This window comes from Dendropsophus ebraccatus, chromosome 8, assembly GCF_027789765.1.
Source record: "Dendropsophus ebraccatus isolate aDenEbr1 chromosome 8, aDenEbr1.pat, whole genome shotgun sequence".
Classification (NCBI taxonomy): Eukaryota; Metazoa; Chordata; class Amphibia; order Anura; family Hylidae; genus Dendropsophus; species Dendropsophus ebraccatus.
Genome location: NC_091461.1, coordinates 25,536,765 through 25,564,637, shown reverse-complemented (window position 1 = coordinate 25,564,637; position 27,873 = coordinate 25,536,765). Strand labels below are relative to the sequence as shown.

Below are 27,873 nucleotides of genomic sequence, written 5' to 3'. Positions count from 1 at the left end.
AGCTGAAACAAAGGCGGCCTGGCTAGGCCTAAGGGGTTATTAATTATAACAATGCAGTGTTTACCTTGGTTGGTACCTGGCGTATAAATGAGCGCCGAATTAGGCTCCGTGCACTTCAGACCGTGTTTGAAGCCTTTTCGATATGCCAGACTACCATCATAATGATTGGGAGGAGAGAGCAGAGAGCTGATACATTGTAACAACATAATCAGCAATTATGGCTGGGAAACCGAGAGAGGGGGGGAGGTAGGAGGTGGAGGTGGGGGGCGGGGGGGCTGATCTCATTAGAAAAAAAAGCGTTTTTTTTTTTTTTTTCCCAATTTCTGTCAGCAGCTCCTTTCTTTAGAATTCAAATGATTCCGACTGTAAAGGTGAGCGATCGGGAATCTAATTCTAATGCAGAAAGCTGGGGCTAATTAGTAAAATAGGTTGGCTAAAATATGAATGACATTTGCTCCAGCTTGCAGCGGCCTATTAATAGAGGGTGTCAGAGCGAAACATTAAGTGTATCATTCCTCTGTCAATTTATCCGTGTCATTATTGTTGCTTTACTTCCTCTGCCACATTACGGTCACTAATTTCTTTTCCTCTTTTTTTTTTTATTCCTTTTTTTTTACGAGATTTCTAATGCAGCCCTTTAATGAACTCCAAAAACTCAACCACAACTCTAGAATTAAAATACTAGTCTCCTGTCAGTGTGACACCACCGGAGTAAAAAGTTGAACAGTATCATTCTCCTGTCAAATTATTCCTGTCATGATTTTTCTTTATACCCTGCCACATTATGCCCACTAGTTTAATTCCGTTTTTATGTGACTTGTTAATGCGAATTTTAGGTGGCTTTTAATCACCTCCAAATTTGTAGAATATCACAATAAATCATAACTGTGTCCCCTCTTATGACAATTTATTTCTATCATTATTTTTTATTTCTCTTTCCTTATTATAAGTTTTACTTTCATCTCCTCCTCTGTGACCTTTAGATTGTTGCATTTTAAAATGAAGCATATTTAAATTTTGTTCTGTGCACTGGAAAAAAAATATATACATCCGTGAAAGCTGTAGTCAACATCTGGAGAAAACAAATGGACATTACTCTTAATAGGACCTCATATGGTTGGGGGGGGGGGGGAGTAATTTGATCTGTCAAGAAATAAAAGGTTGAATGGGGTTGTCGACAAATGGTAAAGTCAAGTTTAAAAGTCCTTCTTATGAAGACAACTTTTCTTTAAGGTAGGCACTAGAGATGAGCAAACCGATTCCCGCTGTCTGCAGACTCCGTAAAGAGGGTGGATACAGCCGGAGGACCGTCTGGAAAACTGGGATACAGCCATAGCTATAGGCTGTATTCCAGTTTTCCAGGCGGTCCTCCGGCTGTATCCACCCTGTTCACGGAGCGGGCAGACAGCGGGAATCAGAAACTGAGAGTTCAGGTTCATGCGAACCCGAACCTCGGCAGGTTCGCTCATCTCTAGTAAGCACCACTGCAATCACCTGAACACTACAATTATGTGATCATTAAGTGATCATCTGTTCTATCTGCTGTCAGAGGCATAACTTGAACCTCATGATTGCCAATGCAAAATCAGTAACAGTCCTCCTCCGTCCAGGCCTTACACACTCTGCACCATGAATATGGTACTGCTACGTTCGGTGCTCCCTGAATACAATGCTGCCACAAATTATGCCACATAAAAACAATTGTTCCATACAATTGCCAATTGCCATTATAGGCTTGTTCAGCCAATCAATGGCTGCAGTGATTGGCCGAGCAGGACTATGATGTCCCAAACAGCCAAAATATAAAAGAAGGGACTTGAGCTTTATAATGCTGGTATGGGAGCGAGGAAGGAAAACGTATAGAATGTGTGTGTGTTTTCTTTTTCTTTTCTTTTTTTCCACCTCACTTAGCTTAATTAAAAAAAGATGTTCCTTAGATAACCTTTTTAATATAATACTGCCACATACTGCACCTCCTGAAAACAATAGCTCCACACACTGTGCCTCCCGAATATAACACTGCCACATACTGCACCACCTGAAAACAATAGCACCACATACTGAACCTCCTGAAAGCAATAGTTCCGCATACTGTGCCCCCTGTATATAACACTGCCATATATTGCACCTCCTGAAAAAAATAGCTCCACACACTGTGCCCCATATATATATATATATATATATATATATATATATATATATATATACATACTGCCACATACTGCGCCTCCTGAAAACAACAGCTCCACATAATGTGCCCCCTGTATATAAAACTGTCACATATTGCCCCTCCTAAAAACAATAGCTCCCTATACTTTACCCCCTGTATATAATAATGCCACAAGCTACACCTTCTAAAAATATTACTGCTACATACTATTTCCAGAGAATAGCAAAATTCAAGATGTTCCAGAAACAAATACAAATCTGCACATTTTCCTCTAAAATGATTAATAATACATACCTCGCCCCCTGAAATTCATTACAATGCCCCGAATATCAGTGATCATTGTCTGCTCAGTCCCCCAGCCAGTGATGGGACTGAGCAGGAACTTCCTCCATGTCAATACGAAAGAAGGAAATACTGCTTAGCCAGGCTTGCCAGTTTGGATGGAGATTAGGGCAGGTGAGTATTTCTGTGGGGCTTTCTTTTTTGCATTTTTATCCCATGTGGGACTACTGTTTTAATAATATTTGCTATTAATATGCCATATTAAACTATGTATAATTGTATTTACTTAGTGCCACCTGGTGTTCAGAGTGTATAACAATGTGCATGTCCACCTACTAAGCTAAATACTGGAGGACATGCATGCTGTCTCTCGCCCCACTGCTAAGTCTCTACTTTTTGATCATTTGTTTACTGCTTGATTGTCAGTAAGGGACTACAGTTTCTACAGTAGCATGGCAGTATACCTGAGAAGAGTGCTGCTGGGGAAGCAGTAGGAAGCTACTGTATACAGTCAGCTGCCAGAGGGAGAAGGAGTCTAATGCTTTCCAGAACTCACATGTTAACCCAATGTAAAAATAAAGACAAATAATGGCCATCTTTTGATAATGACAGCCGTAAATGATCATGAACATGATTTATGGTTGTCTTTATTTAAAAAAAGGGCCATTTTACACGTAAAAAGATGGTGTGTGAACAAAGCCTTAAAGTTAGAAACACTCAATTACTTCAAAACAACTACCAATAGCCTTTTCTGACTTTCAGAATAAAAATGTAGTCAAGAGAGGTGAGCAGGTATGAACACCTACAGTATATGTCTGTTGGATTCTACAACTATAGAGCGCCAAAACCCATCTGAAACCATTCTTTACTAAAAATGTTGTATCAGAGAGATCTCCAAAAGAAGTGCTAAAAAGATCGGAGGAGGTTCAACCCTATTGCTACGGAAATCAAAGGTCAGTGGAGCTCCATTGTTGTTATTGCTAACAAAAATCTATGACATGTCAGAAGACCCATTCTTGATGGATTTCCCTTTTAGGAATTATTTATCACTTACACAGCTTGTATTCATGCACAGGTTGTCAAGGGTTATATGATTAGGCTACCACTCCATGTATGTCAAGGTTTAGGTCACACACTTAGAAAGCTGTCTGAAAGGCACCCTCTACATTGCTTACAAGTATCATGAAGTGGTTCATCTTTTTCACCACTTTTCTATGAAGTCATAAGCTTTTACCTATAACTCTTCAGGAGTCTTGCTGTACTACACCTAGTAAAGCCCTTCTCTTTTACATCTATTCTAGTGAGTGTTGACAGAAAGAACTTCTTAGTATAAATTTAGAGATGAACAAACTTAAAAAGTTTGACGAATTTTAATGTGAAGTTTCGGTTCATCCAAAGCAAACTTTAAACAAGACAGCTAAATGATTCAAGGTGTATGACTGTTTTATTGTTCAAAGGATTCGCTTACCTATACCTGTTCGTGTTACCCCGGAGTCCTTCTCTGGTCCTTTCTTCTCTGGTGACAGCCTGCTCAGCCAATCACTGGCTGCTGGTGCTGTCCCGTCCCAGTCAGCAAGTCATTGGCTGAGCAGGCTTTCACCCTAGAGGCATCTGAAGACAGAGAAGACCCAATAAAGAAGAGTGTGGAGAGGAGTGAAAATCTATTTGCCTTTTAGATGTGCGCCAGCCATCTTCCCAAGCTTGTTCTGAACTTTGCAAAAAGTTCATTTCAGAAGCAAAACAAACTTTTTGCAAAGTTTGGAACTAATCTGGATTTAGGAGGCTCAGCTCGCTCATCTCCACTTTTCAGTTTCTGTACATTTGCCAACCACATCTGCTGAAAGTTTATTCCATGTGCCCACTACTTAAAAAAATATTTTCTCATCTTGCTTCTGATCTTGCCCCCAAAAAACCTCAGATCGTGGTCCTTTTTTTTTCAGATTCTTTTTAAAAACCTTATTTAGGCCTAACATATGTAACAGTTTCGATCATGTACCCTATTTGCCTTCTTTCCGCCAGACAGAAGTTTTATGGCTCACATCCTCCACCATTTTGTAGCTATTTTGTTCTATTTTATCAATATCCTTTTTTAGGTGAGCTCTCCAGAACTGGGCACAGTATTCCAGATGTGGTCTCACCAGAGCTCTATACAGCGGATCCCAATCTTCCTCTTCCTACTGGTTATACCTCTAGCTATACAGCTCAGCATACCATTATATTTATACAGCCCAGCATACCATTATACAGTCATGGAAAAAAGTTTTGAGAATTATACAAATATTAATTTTTACAAAGTCTACTGCTTCAGTTTTTAAAATGGCAATTTGCATATACTCCAGAATGTTATAAAGAGTGATCAGCTTAACAGCAATTACTTGCAAAGTCAATATTTGCCTAGAAAATGAACTTTATCCCCCAAAACACATTTCAACATCATTGCAGCCCTGCCTTAAAAGGACCAGCTAACATTGTTTCAGTGATTGCTCCATTAACACAGGTGTGGGTGTTGATGAGGACAGGGTTGGAGATCAATCTGTCATGATTAAGTAAGAATGACACCACTGGACACTTTAAAAGGAGGCTGGTGCTTGGCATCATTGTTTCTCTTCTGTTAACCATGGTTATCTCTAAAGAAACACGTGCAGTCATCATTGCACTGCACAAAAATGGCCTAACAGGGAAGAGTATCGCAGCTAGAAAGATTGCACCTCAGTCAACAATCTATCGCATCATCAAGAACTTCAAGGAGAGAGGTTCCATTGTTGCCAAAAAGGCTCCAGGGCGCACAAGAAAGACCAGCAAGCGCGAGGACCATCTCTTAAAAGTGTTTCAGCTGTGGGATTGGGCTACCAGCAGTGCAGAGCTTGCTCAGGAATGACACCAGGCAGGTGTGAGTGCATCTGTACGGATTATGAGGCGGAGACTCTTGGAGCAAGGCCTGGTCTCAAGGAGGGCCGCAAAGAAGCCACTTCTCTCCAGAAAAAACATCAGGGACAGACTGATATTCTGCAAAAGGTACAGGGAGTGGACTGCTGAGGACTGGAGTAAAATGATTTTCTCTGATGAATCCCCTTTCCGATTGTTTGGGACATCTGGAAAACAGCTTATTCGGAGAAGACGAGGTGAGCGCTACCACCAGTCTTGTCTCATGCCAACTGTAAAGCATCCTGAAACCATTCATGTGTGGGTTTGCTTCTCAGCCAAGGGAATCGGCTCTCTCACAGTCTTACCTAAAAACACAGCCATGGATAAAGAATGGTACCAGAATGTCCTCCAAGAGCAACTTCTCCCAACCATCCAAGAGCAGTTTGGCGATCAACAATAAAAAACAAAAAACAAAAGGTGCAACAGCAACCCACAGGTGTAAGGGCTTACCGTATATCCTCCTCCCAGTGTACACACAGCAAACACCCACTCTGTAGATATTAAGAATTAAAATATAATTTTTTTTATCGTAGAGTCATAGATGTGCTGCCAAAATTTCCCCTTTTTTCTGGCGATCAACAATGCCTTTTCCAGCATGATGGAGCACCTTGCCATAAAGCAAGGGTGATGACTAAATGGCTCAGGGAACAAAACAGAGATTTTAGGTCCATGGACTGGAAACCCCCCAGATCTTAATCCCATTGAGAACTTGTGGTCAATCATTAAGAGATGGTTGGACAAACAAAAACCAACAAATTCTGACAAAATGCTAGCATTGATTGTGCAAGAATGGACTGCTATCAGTCAGGATTTGGTCCAAAAGTTGATTGAGAGCATGCCAGAGAGAATTGCAGAGGTCCTGAAGAAGAAGGGTCAACACTTCAAATATTGACTTGCTGCATTAATTCATTCTGTCAATATAAGCTTTTGTTATTCATAATATGATTGCAATTATATTTCTGTATGTGATAAAAACATCTAAAAAACACGCATAAAAACCAGAGGGCAGCAGATCATGTGAAAATACAATATTTGTGCCATTCTCAAAACTTTTGGCCATGACTGTATATACATATACAGCCCAGCATACCATAATATTTTTACAGCCCAGCATACCATTATATATATTCAGCTCAGCATACCATTATATATATACAACCCAGCATAGGATTAGCCTTCCCTCCTGCCAGGTTACACTGGTGAATCATTTTAAGGCTGTCAGAAATCATTACCCCTAAATCCTTCTCTATGTTGAGTTGTCAACACAGATCTGCCGATATGATACTTGGATAGAGGATTCCTTCTCCCAAGGTACATTATTTTACATTTGGAAATATTGAACTTCAATTTACATTGTTTTGACTATTTACCTAGTGAAGCTAAATCATTTTCCATATTACTGACACCTCCAGGAATATTAACCCTATTGCAAACCTTTGTGTCATCAGCAAACATACAAACCTTACCAACCAAACCTTCTCCTATGTCACTATCCTTACCTACCAAACCTTCTCCTATGTCACTATCCTTACCTACCAAACCTTCTCCTATATCACTATCCTTACCAACCAAACCTTCTCCTATGTCACTATCCTTACCTACAAAACCTTCTCCTATGTCACTATCCTTACCTACCAAACCTTCCCCTATGTCACTATCCTTACCCACTAAACCTTTTCCTATGTCACTAACCTTACCTACCAAACCTTCTCCTATGTCACTATCCTTACCTACCAAACCTTCCCCTATGTCATTATCCTTACCTACCAAACCTTCTCCTATATCACAAATCCACTGAACTATTCATGAATAAAGTCCAATTGTCACTAACTTCTCAATCAGTACTAATTGGGAAATGTATCAAAGGCTTTGCTAAAGTCCAGATAGGCGATATCAACAGCACCACTTTCATTCAACACTTTTTTGACACAGTCAAAGAAATGAATTAGATTGGACATGATCTGCCCTCAGTAGAGACATGCTGGTTTAGATTCATTAAGATGATTTTTAGATGATCTATTGACATCTTTATTATTTATTTATTTATTTATTTATTTATTTATTTATTTGTTATTTCCATCCTTTTCCCTACCACAGATGTCAGGCTAACTAGCCTGTAGCTACTGGCCCCAACTCCCATTCTTGTGAATAGGTACAACATTGGCCATTCTCCAATCATCAGGGCCATTTTCTGCTATGAAGGGTTTCTTATATAGATCTGTTGTGGGGCAACAATCATATATCACAGTTCTTTAGCCCCTTTAGGTCAGCAAGGCGTTTAAATACGTTCCTACTGCCGATGCCTCATGCAGTAGGTATGTATATAAACGTTCCTGCTGTGAAGGGGTTTTAATGTGTGCAAGGCTGTTTCAGTGTGAGCAGCTCTGCACACAATTAATGTTCCTGGAGCCATACATAATTTCTGGCAGCCGCAGTTACTCTTTAACCCCTTAAGGTCCAAGCCAATTTTCGTTTTTGCGCTTTTGCTTTTTCCATTTTATGTTTAAAAGTCCATAGCGCTTGCATTTTTTCACCTAGAGACTTATATGAGCGCTTATTTTTTGCGAAACCAATTGTACTTTGCAATTACAGGCATAATTTTTCCATAAAATATGTTGTGAAACCGGAAAAAAATCATTTGCGCTGTCAAATTGAAAAAAAAACGAATTTGTTTTGATTTCGGGGAGTTTTGCATTTACGCCGTCCGTCCTATGGTAAAACTGACTTGTTATGCATGTTCCTCAAGTCGTTACGATTACTATGATATATAACATGTATAACTTATATTGTATCGGATGGCCTGTAAAAAATTCAAACCATTATTAACAAATATATGTCACTTAAAATCGCTCCATTCCCAGGCTTATAGCGCTTTTATCCTTTGGTCTATGGGGCTGTGTGAGGTGTCAGTTTTTGCGCCATGATGCGTTCTTTCTACCGGTACCTTGATTGCGCATATACGACTTTTTGATCGCTTTTTATTACATTTTTTCTGGATTTGATGCGACCAAAAATGCGCAATTTTGCACTTTGGGATTTTTTTGCGCTTACGCCGTTTACCGTGCGAGATCAGGAATGTGATTAATTAATAGTTCGGGCGATTACGCGCGCGGCGATACTAAATATGTTTATTTATTTATTTATTTATTTATATTTATAAAATGGGAAAAGGGGGGTGATTTGGACTTTTATTAGGGGAGGGGATTTTTTATTAATAAAAACACTTTTTTACTTTTTTTTTTACATGGACTAGAAGCCCCACTGGGGGCTTGTATATACATAGCACTGATCTCTCATAGAGATCAATGCTGTGTATATACACAGCAAAGATCCATGAGATCGGTCATAGATTGCTATGGCCTGCTGCAGGCCATAGCAATCTACTGCCGAGCCGGGATCAGCGTCATTCCGACGCTGAGGCCCGGCACGGCCAGAAGAACGGATCTCCCCCCCCCGCGATCGCATCGCGGGGGGGAGATCCGACCCACTAGACACCAGGGATGTTGTGCATAAAGCACTTCAATGCAGCTGTCAGGTTTGACAGCTGCATTGAAGTGCTTAATTAGCCAGCGCGGCAACGGAACCCACGCCGGCTAACAGAGGCACTGCCCGGCTGCACGTGTCAGCCGGGATCAGAGCCGTTCAGAGCGGGGTCCCGGCGGGACCCCGCTCTGAACACCCCCCGCGGCGCCATGACGTATCAGATACGTCATGGGTCGCTAAGGGGTTAAACACTGATCTATAGAACTTGTGGTATTTAAAGATCTCACTGACAGCATAGCTACCTGTGACTTGCCTGACTGCGGGGTCATCCAACCTGCTGGATCAGCAATATTCTCATAGAGTCTACCTTTAGTCAGACTCTATGGGAAGATTATCGATAATAACATAGCAAAAACATAGCACTGATCAGCATTCGCAATGATCCCTACAGGGACTTAAAAAGTGTAAAAATAAAAATTTTAAAAGTTTAAAAAAAACCTACCCCAATAAAAGTTTAAATCACCCCCTTTTCCAATACACAAAAATATGTATGGAAAAAAAAAACATTCTTTTTCACCAATGTGATACCAATAAAAACTATAGATCATGGAAAAAAAATTATGCCCCAACCAGCCCTTTAGATGGAATAAAATAGGAGTGTTATGGCTTTTTCACAGAGATTTAAATTGTTCAGATGCTTTGCCTAGCATGTACGACTTGCAGCAGGAGATCGGCTCCATAGAGTTACAAAGGTGCCCATCTACCTGCATGCCAATCAAAACAAGTCTATTTTGAAATGTCTACATTAATCCAAAAAAAAACAACAACAACAACAACAACAAAATACATTTAGTGTAAACATAGATTAGTTAAGCATGACGATCTGCATAGGTTACACATCTAGTTATGTCTATTCTTGAAGTAATGATTTTATTATATAATATACTGGATATACAGTAACAAGGCCTACTTTTGTGTTGCAGAATATGATCATAAAATATAGTTTGCATTTCTATATAATCATTCGTATGGTCATCGGATATAGAATCTACATGTATGACCTCTACATTGGCCTTAAGAGACAAAAAAAGGAGTATTGGAGGCATTCAGGATTGAATCTATTAAGTTAGAACAGTACTTCTGGTAATGTTCTAATATTCTGAACGGGCAGATGTCTCACAGATGGCTGAGTGCTGTATGTCCTTCAACCTAAGTGACCTTGGGTAGACTTTTATGTTTTCTTGCCTATGAAAAAAAGAACCAGCTTGTGGAAGTAGAATATACGGCACCTCTTCCCGTACAGCCTGGTTGTGAATTAAAGTTAGCAAATTACCAAAGGAAGCTTCTAGAAGAAACATGACATTGTATTTCCTTTTTCTGTCTATTATTTAAAAGCTGACAAGAAATATTACATCTTAAAGCTCTAGACTGCAATTAATTAGTTAGCACTGTATTGTCTGCATATGTAGAAAGAGCTTAACGGCTGTAAGAAAGAAACATCCTTTTGAAATGAACCTAGTAAAATTTGATATTGGGAATGTCCTCTATCCTTAGTGTACGTTGTCAATCGTCAGATGCTCGAATGTATTTTTTTATTTATTTTTTTTCCCCCAAGCCGTAACAAAAAGTCATCTTCTGATCGAGGGTTTTTGCGTTATCTTAGAGGCCCTGATCTTTCTTCAGGGTTCTCAGTCGGAAATTCTTAAAATTGTGGCTTTAAAAGAACAATGGTTCAAAAAAGTGTAGCGTAGAGGTAGAGATGGAACGTCTCTTATGGCTTCGAAATAAGTTGTAACATGAGTTTCATTTGATTATGTGACACAGTGGGAGTTATACGCATGCTTTATAAGAACTAAAATGTACGGGAACAAAATATATATCTTTGAGATGAAAGTTAAAAAAAAAGACCAGTTGGGAGCAGATGCTGCTACATCATATGGCTGCACACAACAGAGAAATAGAAAATGTAAAAAATAAAATAAAATTCATGACTTGTTGTGGAAGGGTTGAACTACCAAAAAGTATCTCTACGGGGTTCATATGTTCACTTGGTTGTCTGCTTTGTTCTAGTGCCCCAAAATATGCTGCTCGATCCAGGGTCAGCCTTAGAGTTGTATGTCTTATGTGGGTAAGCCATCAATGCTTAAAGCGAATGCACCATCAGGTAAATCATTTTAGGTTTTTACGTGAATAGACCGGCACCGATGCAGGAATGTCAATGCTACAGTCTTTTTTTTTTTTAACCATGGCCCAGTTCCCGTGCACGGCACTGGTCTATTCCCATGCCGCATCACAGAGGGGAGATCGTCATGGGAGGGGGGGGGGGGGGGGGGAGTTGAGCCAGTGCCTGGGAATAGACTGGTGCTGTGTGCTAAAACCAAGCTGCTGTTCAAAAAAAGCACTGCGGCACCAGCTTCCTTGGTTGGCACTGGTCTATTCATGTAAAAATTTTAAGCGATGTACCGGTACATTTACTTTAAAAATGACCCATTGTTAATTTTTTATGTTAAAAATATTTTTTTCTCTCATTTTTCGTTGTTCTATATTTTAAATAATCATTAAAGTGAGCTTGTACCTACAATCTGCCCACCCCAAACCGCTTGTACCTTCAGATAGCTGCTTTTAATCCAAGATCTGTCCTGGGGTCCGTTCGACAGTGATGCAGTTATTGTCTTAAAAAACAACTTTTAAACTTGCAGCCTGTGCCAAACTGGCGTGGCCTAGAGTTTTTGTGCATTAGGCTGGCACAACCTCTCCGTCCCTCCTCTTCACCCTTCTCATCATTAGGAATGTTCCAGGGAGGTATTCTCCTATTCATCAGCTGTGAGAACACGGCACATGGGCTAGATCGTTAAGGCACCTGTGCAGTGTTCACTGCAGAGGAATAGGAAAAATCTTGCCAGTGCCATTCCTAATGATGAAGAGGGTGGGGAGGAGGGATGGAGGGGTGGTGCAAAGTTAGGGCACAGATACTCTTGGCCACGGCAGTTTGACACAGGACTGCAAGTTTAAAAGTTGTTTTTAGGACAATAACTGCATCACCTGTCGAACGGACCCCAGGACAGATCTTGGATTAAAAGCAGCTATCCGAAGGTACAAGTGGTTTGGGGGGGACAGATTGTGGGTACAGAGTCGCTTTAACTCATACAGTTGCAGTTTCCATTCTGGCCACTAGGCCACCAAGCTGAAACTTTCTGTTCCAAGCAGTGCCCTCCTTATTGACACACAACAGGAGTACAACAAAGGTGAAATCAGTATATAGCTAAAAGAGGCAAAAGAGGAAACAAAACAACTCAGTGTCCCCCTCTCTGTACAGTGGTACTCTATTTTGATAAGGTAGAGCACCACAGAAAGTGCATATGACAGCAAAAACCCCTGTCAATGACAAGAGTCTCTGTTTGTATAGATAGTTTAAATGGCCTCCTATGCCAATAGTGCAGAGTGACACCTATCCGTATCACACCACAAAAAGCTTGTACACCTATTGGTATTGCACCCACTTGGTGCAAAGATGTGCTTGGTGAGTGCAAATAGAATGCTGCACTGGTGGTTACATCTGTATGGCAGTAATGATTTATGCATTGCTCAGTCATTCACTACATTAGCTCAACAAGGCCATCGGCACCTGGTCAAGCAAATGTGTATAGTGATAGACACTTTACACTATTGAGGTAGGGTACAAATGACAATGCCAGTGTATGCATTGAAACACACACTACTGTGCACATGGTCCAGCTAATGTGTATGGTCTTTTCAGTCTACATAAGGTGCCACCATGTAAAGTACGTACTGTAGACAGCAGTGATGGGAGTGTATTCATTGTTTCTCACTCACTACTGTACATTTGCTGGTGCTAGTACATAATTTGTGGTCAGGGCTCAAGATATCTCAATGGGCCGGGTATTCCCCAGTCCTCGTTCTTAGAATTAGATAAAACAATATACTGTACATTCAAAGGATTGTAGTAAGTATTGGGGAAAAATTTTCAGTCCAGATTTATTATGTTCAATTAAAGTATTTAACATTCATCTGTCTGTCACCCATTCTGCTTCTCTGTAATTTATCTCTCTAGGTTTCTTCTACATGACACTTATAATTTGTTCTCCCTCCTAACTTTGTACTGACTTATATGACAGAAGTAATTTGTTCTCTATTTTCACTCCACTAACTTAACTCTGAAAATGTCTACTAATAACTTACAGGACGTGAAATATGACTTTTAGGCTTCAAACACTTTTTCTTATTGAGGCATGCTCCATAGGAGGTTATAGTATGGAACAATTCTCTTCTTCACCCATTGCTTATGGGGGAGAGTAATGTGTAGAGCATAGTCAGTATGAAGCATTATAAGGCAAAACGTGGGGTGACTATGACTCCATAGCTGCCAATGTACAGTTTCATGCATGCAGCCTTTGGCTGAGAAATAACGGTCATTGTTATGAAGTATGGCCGTTGTTTTTACATAGTGTGAACCTATTATCACAGCAATGGTCCACAACAAAGGAACACAAGTACGAAGAGTCCTCAAAAATCAATATATTCACAGAATAATCGTCCCTAATGGGTGCACCACTCTACCTCTTCTTACTCATGGAGTAGCGGGGTGATCGCCCTAAAAAGTTCTACCCCTGACGTCTTCTCCTCTACACTAACCCTACCTATGCTCCCGACATGTGTTTCGTCAATGCGCATCAGGGGAGTACGCATCAGGCGGATAATCCTGGGGTAAACAAACTATAACGGCAAAAGAATGAAGGGTATCAATCGCAGCGTCCTGACAGTGGTCAGGTGACGCTAGACTCACGTGGCCCGGTAGCCAGGTTCACATATGGCAACAGCGTATGGCTCCAGCCAAGACTTCCCACGGTGAGGGTCAGTGAGGATAGTGTGAACCTAGCCTTTAAATGCGAACAAGGCCTTACTTGAAATGTTCTGTTTTCAAGATAAATATATTGTCAGGATATTTCAGTTTCGCAGTTATGTCCGTCATTAATACCTAGTGGCGTCTCATCATTTATGGATTATGGAAGTCCGGGAAAGTAAAAGAGAGAGACATTATTATTAATAAGAGGAATGATTTCATAGTCAATTGTACAAAGAATTAAACTAGAACTCCCTGATTAATAAATGGTTACATCAGAAGTCACTATATACAGATTAAATATACATGGAGTGCAGCTCAACTTTGGTTCTTGATGTCTTATCCTCTCTGTTTAAAGTAGGAATGGGGAACCTTTGGCCCTCCAGATATTGCAAAACTATAACTGCCATCATGGCTGGACAACCGAAGGTTCCCCCTCCCTGGATTAAAGGTAAGCCTGAAGCTTCCGGGCCCCTGTGCAGTATCTATAATGGCACCCCCACCTACCATGTGCCATTTATAATACTGCTGTCAACAGACAGAGGAGCCTTCGGTTCCCTTTTAGGTATCAGTTTAGCCGTCAGCTTATATGAGAATGTCTCAAATCTTTAGTGTACTCTGTTCTGGCATTTGATTTACTACCACTGTCTTATTTATAGACAGTAATAAACTTAGACCAAATAATCCAAAAGTGTCAGTGTTGCCGACTTTTTGGTAAATCTGTTGCATTTGTAGACTCTGTAGTGTGAGTTTAGAACAGCTATTAGTGACCAGCAGAAATTACAGGAAGTGAGGGCAGGGCTTAGCATGTTCTATGTGCAGGAGAAAGAGAAGCTGAGAAAACCTTGGCTATGTACATGCAGGCTGTCTGCTCCAGATGATCCAAACTGTTCCTCAAAAGTAAATCAAGGCTTCTATCTCATCTTTCTTTACCTAAAAAGCTGAGGGCAGCTGTCCCTTTGGTAAATACCAGTGTACCTACTACTGTATGTTCACAGTGCTCAAGTGTTATCTCCTCTCCATCCTTCATTTTGTCCTCAACATCAGCAACATCAGTTTAGTTTAACATTTTCCTTTCTGTAATGCTGCTGCTCTTCTTTCCTTATTTGCTCACATGCCACCTTGCAAACTGAGCACATCAGTAACCCCTTCTCCCTCCCCATGCCATTTATAGTACTGGACTATGTAAATCATCACCTCAACACAGTGCTGGCCTGTCCCATGCAGATTCACCAGCACTTTTTCATGGCATAGGAGATAGGAGTGAATTCTTTGTTGTGATTGGACAGATAAATAAGGGAAAGGAAGTACTTATGACAAACAGTCCAGCCCAGGTCCCACCCCCTGAAATGGAGAGAATGATAAATAGTTGTTCACTAGGACTCTGGGTGGCTTAATAACAGCAAGGAGAGCGCAGCTCTGAAGGATTAATCTAACAAACCCCAAGAGGTTTTTAAAAATCTTTTGAAATTGACAGGTACACTTTAACATGTCACAGTCGGTGTCTTTGAAAGAGGTCATGCTCTAGAATGTGTTCACTCCTTAAATTCCCCGAAATGGTAATGTTGGTCTTCAAGTGGAATTCATAAATTATCACTTAGCAAAGGACTACAATCAACATAATAAATGTATCTGTGGAAACACAAAGCTTGCATATAATAAATTAACTATTGCTACGTCCATGTCATTTAAATATAAATTAACAGAGAAAAAAAAAACGGCTTTTTATTCCTGACTATACAATGCATAGTGCCTAAATACTTAATTAGAATGACACAGCTAATTAATAAGTTTTTTCCAATTATAAATTAACTCAGGATCAGAACTCTGGCTTTGCATGTAATTTCCTATAATAGCAAAAGCTAGAGAAAAACATGTCTCCTACCAACCGTAACTTTGAAAAAAAAAAACATACTCAAGTTCTCAGTGGGTTTAGACTTTTCAGTAAATTATCTCTGTGGGGACTTTTTATTATTGTTTATTCATTATTTTCCATTATTTTCCATTTTTCTTTCGAAAAAATAGGCTGGAATAACGTTCCTTTATCTGAATAAGTGATTGGGAAAAAATATATATATTTCTAAAGTAATGCCAAGGGAAGAGAGCTCCAGAGCAGGGCCCCCACATCCTCCAACCTCTGTCCACTTCGTATTACAACCAAGGTCATAGTGTTGTACTAGAGTATCAAAGGACTCTTCGATGGGTCCAGCGCTTTACACTATAAAGAGTAACCTGACCCTGAACATCCAACAGAAACAACCCCATGTGGAACTGAATTAGCAACCAATCTCTTGGGCCTTCATGTTATGACTTGATGCCAATCTTTAGGGCCTTCGTGTTATAACTTGGTTCCCTTGATCAAACCATATAGACCTAACTAAGGATATATCCTACGGTGTGCATTGATCATGGTCCAAAATAGTGGATGTCCACATAGTTACATAGTTACATAGTTACATAGTTAATACGGTTGAAAAAAAACACATGTCCATCAAGTTCAACCAAGGAGGGGATGGATACAGGGAAGGGGGAGGGGCGATAGGTTCTATACATATGCATTTATATTATTTTGCTCTAAGAACTTGTCTAGGCCGGTTTTGAAGCCCTCTACTGTTTTTGCTGTGACCAGATCCTGGGGTAGACTGTTCCACAGATTCACAGTTCTCATGGTAAAGAAGACTTGTCGCCTCCGGAGATTGAACCTTTTTTTCTCTAAGCGGAGGCAGTGCCCTCTTGTCCTTTGAGGGGTTTTTACCTGGAACATCTTTTCCCCATATCTCTTGTAGGGGCCATTTATATATTTAAATAAGTTAATCATATCTCCCCTTAAACGTCTCTTCTCCAGACTAAACAAATGTTCATATTTTCTACATTTCTGACCAATGGCAGCTTCAACTTCCCAAGACCTCTAATGGGACTGTATGGTGTCCGGCACCAAGACATTGGCTGCAGATCTCTTAAGTACTGTAAGTTGTGAGGTTTTCATGACTTAGACTTGTTTTTCCATATATGTTCATTAGGATTGAGATAGGGATGGTCCAAACCGAGTTCGGTTCGGGTTCGTACGAACCCGAACTCTCGGTAATGATTCCTGCAGTCTGCCCGCTCCGTGCAGCTCGCGGATCCAGCGGGAGGACCGCCTGGAAAACTGGGATACAGCCATAGCCATAGGCCGTATCCCAGTTTTCCATGCGGTCCTCCCATTGTATCCACCCGCTTCACGGAGCGGGCAGACAGTGGGAATCTGATGCCGAGCGTTCGGTTTCATACGATTGAGATTGAGATCTGGGGAATTTGGAGAACAAGTTATCACCTTTAATTCTTTATCATGTGCTTTAAACCAACAGGGTACATTATCTTATTGAAAGAGGCCACTGCTACTAGGAATTATGACTTTATGTCATAAAGGGGAACTTGAATACAATCAAACCGTTAGAAGAGAAATGCAGCGACCGGAACAACCTGGTTTACATTGAGTATTTGGCAACGCTGTAACGGAAACCCCAATGGAAGCAGGAGAATAAGTAAAGATGAAATCAACCAGATAAAAGTCACTGGTAATGTAACAGCACTAGAAATGAGTGAACCGGGTTCAGGTTTGAGTCCATTCGAACCCGAACGTTCGATATTCGATTAGCTGGGTCTGCTGAACTTAGATAAAGCTCTAAGGTTGTCTGGAAAACATGGATACAGCCAATGACTATATCCATGTTTTCCACACAGCCCTAGGGCTTTATCCAACTTCAGCAGCCACCGCTAATCAAATGCGGAAAGTTCGGGTTCGGATCGACTAGAGCATGCTCGAGGTTCGCTCATCTCTAACCAGCACATAAGAATAGCGGCACTCACCAGACTTTCTCTTCAATCTTTATTGTAGCCAAAGACACATGGAGTTACACCAGGCAAAGATACAGGTGAGGGAGGACGTACAAAGGTACAATCAGCGACAGACCTTTTGTGTGCAAGGGCACTTGATCACGGCTTTATTTGGCTTGCAACAATGTTTAGGTAGGTGGTAGGGATAAAAGTTTCTCAGGAGAACATTTACCGCAGTAATATACTTTTTCCGGCTTGTCTTCTTCCCAAGGTTCCTATGGTACGATATTCTTTTTTTTCCTTACAAGAATGGATGAACTTTAAGCATCTACAGTATAACCCTGTCGTTTACTTACCAGTTGTCTTTCTCTGAGCCATTTTTGGTGGATACTAAGCAATTCCTACCAGTAAAACCCCACAAGACTTTGTTGTTTTGGAGATGCAGCCTTTGTCTAAGTTGCTCAGATTCTTTCAACATCAACTTCAAGAGCTGCTTGGTCACTCACTGCCTAATATACGCCACCATTGGCATATATTAATTGGCTGATAGGTATACATAGTATAGATGTGTTTTAAGCACTATGGGGGGGAGCACTAAGAGAAGGTATAACAGAAGACATATGACGTATGCCCTTGCATACTATATACATATACATAAATAAACAAAAACAAAACAGAAAAATGATGGGATGTTCCCGCACTGCGCTGATTTATACAATTTTACCCAGACAGACACTTATCTCTTTAGCAATAAGCCACTGTAATTAAAGGTGGGGATGTGAGAGAGTTCAGTCTCTGGCAACATGTCACATAGCTGGCTGCCTAAATTCCTTGGTGGTTTATCAAAGACCGTTCCTTTAATATGGAGATTACACTTATGTACTTGTCTGAACTTGAAAGGCATTTTCCTAATTTACTTATTAATGAGATGTTAATCTATTTGTACGGCACGTCACAAGTTTGGAGCGCAAAAAATAAAAAAATAAAATTATTTGCAATTTACCCAGCCAATAAACCCAATAATTTAAATGAAAAATAATAAATTTGGCTTTTCACATCCGTTCTGTTAAAAATTGATACAGTCTATGTTAAATTTATTAATATTGCTTGCTGTCATTCAGTTTGCAGCTCTAACCGAAATATAACTTGACAGCGGCCGCATTAAAGATGTATGCCATTGTATTCAACAAAGATTAATGAAGCCCAGTAAAAATAGCTGTAAAGGAGAAAGTGATCCGAATGTAAAATCAGTGAATTAAATGAGGCCTTGCATACCATTTGTTAATATGCATGAGGAGGGAGTCAGCAAATGAAAATGTCTTTCTGCGAAGTTCATTTGGGAATGTTGCAATATTGTCTGAATATCAGCCAACTATTGAACAGCAGCTTAATAAATCTCAAGTATGGTTACGAACTGTGCATGTTTTTCATGAAAAAGCTCTCTACTGTTCATTTAGAACCAGCCAGGTCTTAGCCAAGAAAAAAAAAAAGAATTTTTAAAAACTTATTCCCCAGTGATTTTTTTTTTGCCTTCTTTTTTTTTTTTTTGCCACCGGCGCTCAATGGCTTTACACAAAAGAACTCTTCTTTTTGTCTTAGGTTATATTCAGAATTTAGATGAAAAATAATTAACAGAAGGCTTGTGCTAAACTGCTGGCTAAGGATTTGATGATATCGTTGGTTTTAATGGAATGGGAAACAGCGTTGGATGAGAATGTTTGTTTGTGTTTACTAAGTTTGAGGATAGTGACATGAAACTTCCCCAATTCAAATGAGATAAAAATTATAGAACAGGCATGTTAGGTGACGTGTTCAATATTAATTATGTAAAAAAAATTGTTAAAAACTTTGCAGATAGGTTGCGCTTTAGAAGTAACAATATTTTATTTGGGCTTTCAAAGAAGCACAGATAATTTTTTTATTTCTGAACAGAATGGCCTCCATGCTCATGTGATCTCACCCCATGTGACCTTTGGTTATAGGGTTTCATGAAGGACCACATTCATCGTGATTGGCATCAGTGTCAGATCTGAAAGACAGAATTCACTGGCATGTTGTATTGATTAAAGCTGAATCTGTGTCAAGGAGTGGAAAATATGGGTTTAAAAATATTTAGTGTTGTTGAAAACCAAGGGGGGACATTTGAAGCATTTGCATAGCTACAGCACCACCTATCAGTAACATTTTGAACAAAACATTTTTGTTCAAAAATAAGCAAAAAGTAGGGACAGATTCTTATGTACTATGGGTATTCTTACCTAGAGGCAATGATCCTTGGGACAAATGGCTATATAGTAGAACAATGCAATTGAGCATGTAGTTATCTCCATCAAATTCACCCTTTAACTTCACTATGGAAGGCAAATGAAGGCACAGAGGACTTCACAGAGGAAGGAAAAAAACATTATAGGGCAGAGGCAAATTGCCCAATACTAATTGGGCATATTCCCAATCCAAATAGGATATATAATATAGGATATCCACACCTGTTCAGATTTCTGCACCATCTTCCCTCCGTAGGGTATGGTGAAGGAGGGGTGTTCAGCTATGATCTTGTACTTTTTTGGTTTCTTGTTGTATTTTTTTCTGAACACAGCTCTATTCCTTCTACTGTAGTAATTGAATCTCCACCACACCCATCTCTTTCATGGCTTAGTTCCTCTGGCCTTAAAATAGTTACCACTTTTGTTTCTCCTGTTCCGTCCTGTGTGTGGCTGGAATATAAGCGATGGGGCCAAGCATGTCTTGGGCAGGTTTCTGACATCCAACAAACAGTTCCAGACTCTAGTGCTCGCTATTAGTCTCATTTGAGCGGTTCCTTCTGTATGTAAAATCCTGTGTATTCTGACCCTTTGCCACTGACGTAGCTACCATAGGGGCAGAGAACGCGGTCGCTATGGGGCCTGGTGTAGCAGAGGGCCGGGGCCACCTTGGGAAAGCAAGTGTCCCACTGATCCCCGGACTGTGACAGTATGTCACAGCACGTACCCCCCCCCCCCCCCCCCGAGAGGGGCAGTGCGGGTCAGCCGGAGGAGTGGCGGAAGTAAGCCGTAGGTGGGTGGTGTGGGGTGCGCGGCACAGGCACGCTGGAGAGGGGTAGACGTTGGGTGGGCAGGCTGCAGAGGGGTAGTGTGGTGCCGGCGGCCTACAGCCGCTTAACAGCGCCGCCGCTGACCTGCCCCCGCCCCTTCCACTAAGCGTCCCATTCTCCCCCCGGCAAGGCATGGAGCTCCCCGGTCTCTGGAGGCGGCCGCAGGGACTACAGGAGAGGGTGATCGCACTGCTGCAGGTTCTGGAGCTGTACAGCGGGATCGCGAGGTTCAGTGCAGACCCTTGATCCTACTGTACAGCTCCCGGACCTGCAGCGGCGCGATCACCTTCTTCTGTAGTCCCTGCGGCCGCCTCCAGAGACCGGGGGCTCCATGTCTGGCCGGGAGGAGAACATGTGTGTGGAGGTGAGAGGAGGAGGAGGTGTATGTGCCCTCCTGCTCCAATCACCCCTAGCTGCCCCAGTCCCCCTCAATGTCCCTCCAGTCACCATATTCCCCCTCAGTCACCCCAGTACATTCAGTGTCCCCCCCAGTCCCCATATTCCCCCTCAGTCACCTCCAGTCCATTCAGTGTCCCCCCCAGTCACCATATTCCCCCTAAGTCACCTCCAGTCCATTCAGTGTCCCCCCAGTCACCATATTCCCCCCTCAGTCACCCCAGTCCATTCAGTGTCCCCCCCAGTCACCATATTCCCCCCTCATTCACCCCAGTCCATTCAGTGTACCCCCCAGTCACCATATTCCCCCCTCAGTCACCCCAGTCCATTCAGTGTCCCCCCCAGTCACCCTAGTCCATTCAGTGTCCCCCCAGTCACCCTAGTCCACTCAGTGTCACCCTTAGTCACCATATTCCCCCTCAGTCACCTCCAGTCCATTCAGTGCCCCACCAGTCACCATATTTCCCCTCAGTCACCTCCAGTCCATTCAGTGTCCCCCTAGTCACCATATTCCCCCCTCAGTCACCCCAGTTCATTCAGTGTCACCCCAGTCCATTCAGTGTCACCTACAGTCACCATATTCCCCCCTCAGTCACCCCAGTCCATTCAGTGCCCCCCAGTCACCATATTTCCCCTCAGACACCCCAGTCCATTCAGTGTACCCCCAGTCCATTCAGTGTCCCCCCAGTCACCCCAGTCCATTCAGTGTCCCCCCCCAGTCACCATATTCCCCCTCAGTCACCCCAGTCCATTCAGTGTCCCCCCCAGTCACCCCAGTCCATTCAGTGTCCCCCAGTCACCCCAGTCCATTCAGTGTCCCCCCAGTCCCCTTCAGTGTCCCCCCAGTCCCCTTCAGTGCCCTCCCTCAATCTACAACTACACCGCTCATCCACTATACCTCCACTACTACTACTACACCGCTCATCCACTATACCTCCACTACTACTACTCCCCTCATCCACTATACCTCCACTACTACTACTACACCCCTCATCCACTATACCTCCACTACTACTACTACTAATACACCCCTCATCCACTATACCTCCACTACTACTACTACACCCCTCATCCACTATACCTCCACTACTACTACACCCCTCATCCACTATACCTCAACTACTACTACTACACCCCTCATCCACTATTCCTCCACTACTACTACTACACCCCTCATCCACTATACCTCCACTACTACTACACCCCTCATCCACTATACCTCAACTACTACTACTACTACACCCCTCATCCACTATACCTACACTACTACTACTACACCCATTATCCACTATGCCCCTACTACTACTACTACAGCCCTCATCCACTATACCTCAACTACTACTACACCCCTCATCCACTATACCTCCACTACTACTACTACACCCCTCATCCACTATACCTCCACTACTACTACAGCCCTTATCCACTATACCTCAACTACTACTACTACTACACCCCTCATCCACTATACCTCCACTACTACTACTACTACACCCCTCATCCACTATACCTCCACTACTACTACTACTACACCCCTCATCCACTATACATCCACTACTACTACTACACCCCTCATCCACTATACCTCCACTACTACTACTACTACACCCCTCATCCACTATACCTCCACTACTACTACTACACCCCTCATCCACTATACCTCAACTACTACTACTACACACCTCATCCACTATACCTCCACTACTACTACACCCCTCATCCACTATACCTCCACTACTACTACACCCCTTATCCACTATACCTCCACTACTACTACTACACCCCTTATCCACTATACCTCCACTACTACTACACCCCTCATCCACTATACCTCCACTACTACTACTACACCCCTTATCCACTATACCTCCACTACTACTACACCCCTCATCCACTATACCTCCACTACTACTACTACTACTACTACTACTACACCCCTCATCCACTATACCTCTACTACTACAGTCTACCTAGTTAGAGGCACAAACAAGATCTACTATATTAGCCCTACTATCAAGTTGCATAATTTGTATGTACACTGTCACTTTCCCTATGGTCTGATGCGTTTAGCTGTTGCGTAACCCAGGGCAGCTGTGGGGCCCTATACAAAGAGCTGACACTCCACTGAGGTCCCCATCACCTGCAGCCTAACAAGCCTAGCCTAGCCATATGTATATAATATTCTCATATATACTGTACATTATACACTCACCGGCCACTTTATTAGGTACACCATGCTAGTAATGGGTTGGACCCCCTTTTGCCTTCAGAACTGCCTCAATTCTTTGTGGCATAGATTCAACAAGGTGCTGGAAGCTTCCTCAGAGATTTTGGTCCATATTGACATGATGGCATCACACATTGCCGGCTGCACATCCATGATGCGAATCTCCCGTTCCACCACATCCCAAAGATGCTCTTTTGGATTGAGATCTGGTGACTGTGGAGGCCATTTGAGTACAGTGAACTCATTGTCATGTTCAAGAAACCAGTCTGAGATGATTCTAGCTTTATGACATGGCGCATTATCCTGCTGAAAGTAGCCATCATATGTTGGGTACATTGTGGTCATAAAGGGTTGGACATGGTCAGCAACAATACTCAGGTAGGCTGTGGCGTTGCAACGATGCTCAATTGGTACCAAGGGGCCCAAAGAGTGCCAAGAAAATATTCCCCACACCATGACACCACCACCACCAGCCTGAACCGTTGATACAAGGCAGGATGGATCCATGCTTTCATGTTGTTGACGCCAAATTCTGACCCTACCATCCGAATGTCGCAGCAGAAATCGAGACTCATCAGACCAGGCAACGTTTTTCCAATCTTCTACTGTCCAATTTCGATGAGCTTGTGCAAATTGTAGCCTCAGTTTCCTGTTCTTAGCTGAAAGGAGTGGCACCCGGTGTGGTCTTCTGCTGCTGTAGCCCATCTGCCTCAAAGTTGGAGGTACTGTGCGTTCAGAGATGCTCTTCTGCCTACCTTGGTTGTAACGGTTGGCTATTTGAGTCACTGTTGCCTTTCTATCAGCTCGAACCAGTCTGCCCATTCTCCTCTGACCTCTGGCATCAACAAGGCATTTCCGCCCACAGAACTGCCGCTCACTGGATGTTTTTTCTTTTTCGGACCATTCTCTGTAAACCCTAGAGATGGTTGTGCGTGAAAATCCCAGCAGATCAGCAGTTTCTGAAATACTCAGACCAGCCCTTCTGGCACCAACAACCATGCCACGTTCAAAGGCCCTCAAATCACCTTTCTTCCCCATACTGATGCTCGGTTTGAACTGCAGGAGATTGTCTTGACCATGTCTACATGCCTAAATGCACTGAGTTGCCGCCATGTGATTGGCTGATTAGAAATTAAGTGGTAACGTGCAGTTGGACAGGTGTACCTAATAAAGTGGCCGGTGAGTGTATATGAGGATATTACTGTAAATACATATGGGAGAGGTATAAATGCATATAGGAAGGTATTATATACACAGTAGAGGGGTAATATACCCTCATATAAATCCCTCTCAAATGTATATATATCTCCTATACAGTATGTATATCCTGTAAGGATATTAATGTATATACATAGGGGAGAGGTATATATGATGGTATTATATGCATATATATATATATATATATATATATATATATATATATATATATATATATATGGGTATAATATACATATGAGAGGGGTATATATGAGGGTATATTATACCCCTCTAATTTGTATATAATACCCTCATCTTTGCATATAATACCATCATATATACCTCTCCCATATGTATATACAGTAATATCCTCATATATACAGTATATAAAGATTTTATAAACTTTTGAGAGGGGTAAATATGAGGGTATTATATTCTTATTAGATGGGTATCTCTAATATGCATATATACCCCTCTCATATGTATATAATACCCTTATGTATATCCCATTGCATTGTAGCACCTCCGCTAGAAAGATCCTCCCTCCCCCACCCTGGGACGCATCTGGGGGGGGGGGGCACACAGTTTTTTGCTATGGGGCCCCATGAATCCTAGCTACGCCCCTGCCCTTTGCTATTGCTATTGGACCACTCTCCTAGTTCTTATTTTGTACTTTGTTGCCCGATCTGACCCATGGCTTGATTACCACCTGTATTTGTTTATCTTGTCTGTGTTTTGTTTTCACCTTTGGTGCAAGAAGAGCATGTCGCTCTACCACTTAGGGTAGTTGTGGCAAGTAGGTTGGGATAGCTTTATTACCCACTGTCCTTGTCTTCCCCCTTCCTCCTGGTTGGACTGCAACAGCCATTGGAGTAACAAATTACCCATCAAATTGTCAAAAATACTCTATATAGGCATCATAGGGAGCTGGCGTGGAGCCTATGGGGGCAGCTTAGGAGGTTTCCATGGATATTCCTAATGGGCAGTGTAAACTTATGGTAAGTGCTTCCTATGGGAGCCATCACAAAAAAATATAATAATAATAATAATAATAATAATAATAATAATAATAATAATAATAATCTGACATTAATCTACCCATCTAAAAGGATCCTAGCTAGGATCCAAGGGGGCATCCCCCCTACTCCCCCACCCAGCCATCTTATAAAAAAAGAATAGAAAGTGTGGGGGGGGGGGACTCAACTGGCATACTGGTTCCTTTGATGTATACATTATCTGATTTGCACAAATCTAGAGGATCAAGGATACTACGGCAAGTAATAATAATAAAAACAGCTTGTTATTTAGATGCACTCACGTTTTCTAAATCATCTTTACAGTATTGAGGATTCCTTATAGTCATTATAGGTTCATCTAGCTTACAGGCCTTGTGTATGATCTTCAGTAGGATTGTGTAAAAACAAGACTTAAAGGAGTCACAGCAGGGAAGTTGCCTGTAATATGTGTCAGGAAACACAATTTGTGCTTGTATTATTAAGAAGCATCAGGTTGCCTCTTGGATGTCACCGTTTCTTCTTAAAAGCAGCTCAACAGCAAATTGATATAACCTTTCATATAGGCAGACTATAAAGAAACCACCAGCAGTACGTGTCTATAGTATTTTAATGTGCCCTGTTTTTTATGCTCAGTTTATGGTAAATGTTTTCACAGCTATTTTACAATAAATAGTATGGCAAAAATGTATTTTACACATATAGAGGTGTCTATCTGTATCTTTCTGCAAATGGAGGTTAGGTTAGGAAGGTTACAATATAGAGTTGACTTAGAGTAATTGTTCCCTTCATGCCAGACTTATAATAAAGCCCAAAACAGTAGAGCAGGCAGTCCCATAGTATAAGATGGGTAACCCATTAAAATGTTTATTTAATCCAAAGACTAGGGGAAAAGTAGCTGATCACTAGGGGCTTAAACACTAGGGCTCCCCTACTGGGAGACCCAGTTTTCCATTAGAATAAAGTAGTGATTCACCAATGTACAACACCGCTCAATTAATTTTATATAGGAGCCATGTAAACAGTGTTTAGCTGTTTCTGGCACCTTCCATATCGAATGAATGGAGTGGTGGCATATGTGCACATCCCAATGGTAGAATGGGGCCCCCATTCTCAAGATCATAGGAAAGACCATGATCCGCTAGTTATTCCCTTTTCTCTAGATATGGAAAAAACTAGGGGAAACCCAATTGAAGTGCCAGGTTCTGTTAACAAGGCTGGAAAATAAATAGAACAATCAATAAAGGATAAAAGGAGGCACTTACCAGCAGTGTGTTCAGACCATCCGGCTTTTATTGCTGTGCGCAGGGGGAGCGGGGGAGACAAGGTGGGTGACCGCAGTTTCGCGGCTTTGTGCCGCTTTGACGAACCCTCTATAATTAGATAGATGTCCTGAGATTCTAGATTAAATTCTAGATTAAATGTTTTGACTCCTCCATAGAGATGAGCGAGCACTTTCTAACAAGTATACTACTCACTCAAATATCGGGCTACTTCAAAGTGCTCATTGCTTGAGCGAGTACCTGGTGCTCCACTCAGCCAATCAATGGCTGCAGCTGTGTCCCTCCTCAGCCTTTCCCTGGCTGAGCAGCAATAGTGAAGATAGCTAGCAGTAAGTATACGTTTTCTGCTTCCCTTCTCCCCAACAGAGCACAGTCTGGCCCCCAGGGGGTTAAGTTAAGCCAGAATATCACTTTCAAGTTTACCAAGTACCACCTGCTCTGCTGAGCAGGATGCACCTGGTTAAATGCTTGAGTGGTGTCCCATTGTTTTCAATGGGGTGCGTTACTCAAGTAAAAGACAAACATTGAAAAATGCTCGACTCAAGTAATGATCACTAGAGCATTTTTGTGCTTGATCAACTCAACAAATTTTAATATTGTGGTTAAAGGCTAACATGCAAAGTTCATTCTCTTTGGGGCCACTAACTTATCTAAGGCAAACGTGAGGCTGGACACATCTGTGAACTTTTAAAAGGGTTTTATTGCCTACAAGGAATCTCCTAACTGATCACTCTTCTGCATTTGTAACTCTGGGACAAAGCTATTTTATTATAGATTTCCTTCAAGATGTAAGACACTGTTGTCATGTCAGAACTTGGAACCGTGTTTACAACAGAACAGCTCAGTTCATTATTTCATTATTGCTTCGACTAATATATAACTTCTTCCATTTTACACTGACATCTCATTACAAATCCATCACCCCTCCATGAATAGAATTTATATGTTTATTGTAATATGTGGCCAATATATTTCTAGATTTCATTACAGAATAGCAGCAGAACTCCGGAATTGTGAATCTTCTTACTTCCTGTGATGTGAAATTCTCACCTCTTACCATTTATATGCTCAGTTGTTGCCTAGCTTAAAAATTGACACCTCAATGGGAGTCCTGAAAAAGAGAGACAAA

At 41.6% G+C, this 27,873-nt stretch overlaps 1 long non-coding RNA gene across 1 annotated transcript; it reads left to right on the top strand.

Moving 5' to 3' along the window:
* The first annotated feature begins 3,301 nt into the window (after positions 1-3,301).
* Positions 3,302-17,754, top strand: LOC138798466 (uncharacterized). Its single transcript, XR_011364085.1, has 3 exons — positions 3,302-3,405; positions 17,069-17,278; positions 17,599-17,754. It is a non-coding gene; the product is annotated as an uncharacterized lncRNA (long non-coding RNA).
* Positions 17,755-27,873: the final 10,119 nt, after the last annotated feature.